Below are 2,785 nucleotides of genomic sequence, written 5' to 3'. Positions count from 1 at the left end.
AGATGTTATTATTTCTAGCAATTTATTTCCAGTGTAACTCACTGGGATTTAATTTTCTTTCTTAAGAGTAAAGATTGCTAAAGGATTTCTGCTATTATTTTTTGCTATTATTTTTGTGACTGGAGAGCAAACCAGGGTGTGGGATCACACTACTGTGGGTGATGTGGTCAACAGGAAGCTTCCTTCTAGTCCAATAGGGGACAGTATGTCCACTGTTCCTGTACCTCAACCATTCACTATCCATTCTGGAACAAACACTCCCACACTGCAACAATGCCAACGCCTTAGAAAAAGGGTAATTTACATTTGTTTCTTTATTGGGTCATGCTCTTGACGACAGCTTGAAGGAATTCATTCTCTCCTTCTACCATATGGGTTTGGAAGCTAGAACTCAGGTCAGATCATTAGGGCTGGCAGCAAGCCCCTATAGCCACTGAGTCACCTCAGAGACCCACTGCCTTTGTTTCGTTGGTTTTTGGGGTTTGGGTTTTTATTTTTCTCTCAAGACCTCTGTTCAGGCAAAGAGCATCAACTAGTGTCATGGCTAGTTGGAACAAAGCATTCTGGGTGGTAAGGGTGGTGGGTGAGGAGCAGGCCATAGCCGGCCCTGGACTGGGTTGCCAGCACTCCCACTTCCTCATGCACCTATTCTGTTTCCGGCTCCTTCTTTGGATGAGCCTCCTCCATGCCTATGTTGGATACAGGGAACATGCATGTGTTCTGACTTGGTTGAGCTTCCAGAGCTTCTGATTCATAGCCATGATCTTGGCTATGGCCTGAGAACACATGGCCTGCAGGATCCCACTTGATGGGGAGGGTGCTTCACACCTTTGCCCCACTGTATAAAGTCTCCAGATGTACATCGGGTCCTGGACAAACCACAGTGATGACAAGAAAAGAAAATGAGGTTAAAAGAGACAACTAGAGAGTCTCTACCGTAGAGAGTTATTTTATTTGTCTCTCCCTGGACCACAGTGGTTATCAGCTGTAATTGCCTTTTGTACTTCCAAAGCTTCCTAAGTTGAGTTTGCTGAGGTCCAGGTCACAGACTCGCTATCTAGACTCAGTGTACATCTTTTGAAGCCAGTGGTTTGCTGTGTAGGTAGAAGTCTGCAGCTGAGGTACCCGGATGGCTTTCCTTAGCCAGCTCCCAGAAGGCTGAGGAGCTATCCAGACGACTTCAGATGATTGCCCATAAGGCTTTTCTGGGCCAGGATTTCTAGTTGCTTCTATCTGCCTTGTCCCTCTCAATTTACCGATCAAAATATTGTGATAATTTTTTCTCTTCTGCCAGGCGGGGTTCTCCTTGGTGGAACAAGATATTATGTCTCAAGTGCATAGATACCCCATAGCAAAACTCTCAGCACTAATTTATAATAGCTAAATGGTTTTGCTACCAAATGCCTCCAGGAACAGGAATGCTAAGTGCACAGGACGTCTCATTCTTTTCAGATGGATCATTCTGAAAGAGAAACTTATTTTTTTCAAATGTGTGATATTTTGAGAACTAGAAAATATTATCTTACTTTTCAAATCACATAAATTACACCCACTGAGAAAGCATCATAGTTATTTATCTTTGCCCCTAAAGGCTTATCTGAGAGCTTGGTTGCTCAGAATGTCAAGTGCAGCTCATACCTGACGCCCTGAAGGGATGAACCAGGCTTGGAGGAAGGAGGGTGTGCAGACACAGGCAGCAGACACTGTTCTTCCTTGTAAAATTAAAATTAACCTGGCGAAACCACTGAAAGTATCAGCACTGAAAAGACTCCTGTGGAAAGATGGCTAAAGGAGGCTGTGGACATAAATTAAATGGTGTTTCTGTGCTTTCATTTTTATTTATTCTTTGAGAATTTCTTCCAGGTAAACAATGATACTTCCTCATATCATTCCCTCCAACATCTGATACCCCCTCAAAAAATAATGTACAACTGCTTTCCTCCTCTCCCTCCTCCTCCTCCTCCTCCTCCTCCTCCTCCTCCTCCTCCTCCCTCTTCCTCTTATTAAATAACTTTTCTAGTCCAAAGCCTATGGCTGGGGAGGCCATAAGTCATGGGTGCAATTGCTATTTAACCTCTAATGCTATTTTGCTAAATGCTCATGTTGTCAAATTGCTTCTCACTATTTACGTTTACTCCATAGAACTCAGTCACCCTCAGCCATGGCCTGAGAAGCTTCTTTTTGCAGTGAGTGATAGTCAAGACAGACTGGAAATTGGTCAGTGTGCAGAGAGTAAGGGGCACTGAGTGTTTGGGAATATTTACCTTAGAAAAAGTAGGAGCCTTGAAGTTTCAACATGACAGTTCTCTGTGTAACTTTGATAGAGTAAATTAGAAAAGGAGACCTTGATTTTCCAGGTCTGTGTTTAAGTACTGCGTATGCAATCCATCTCCTCGTGTCCCACATCAGAAGGCTCAAGGGAGAAGCATTTAGAAGGCTTAGAGCATTGCTTTGTTTATTGCACAATGCATTTGAGAAAAACAATATTGTAAATACAATTCTTTGGACTTGAGAGATGGCTCAGAGCTAAAGAGCACTGGCTGATCTTGCAGAAGACCTGGGTTCAGTTCTTAGCACCCACATTGGGTGTGTCATACTTGTCTGTAAGTGCAGTTCCAAGGGATCCAAGACCCTCTTTTGTGGGCATCAGCACGCACGTGGTGCACATATATACACTCAGGTACGCATGGACATACACATAAAGTAAGTAAATAAAATATTTTAAAAACTATTTTCCATTCAGAACATTTATGCTAGTTATGATAGAAAATAAAGCTCCCACCTT

This window comes from Nannospalax galili, unplaced genomic scaffold (genome assembly GCF_000622305.1).
Source record: "Nannospalax galili isolate Female #2095 unplaced genomic scaffold, S.galili_v1.0 scaffold860, whole genome shotgun sequence".
In the NCBI taxonomy this organism is placed as follows: Eukaryota; Metazoa; Chordata; class Mammalia; order Rodentia; family Spalacidae; genus Nannospalax; species Nannospalax galili.
Note: the sequence above shows the minus strand (reverse complement) of the source record.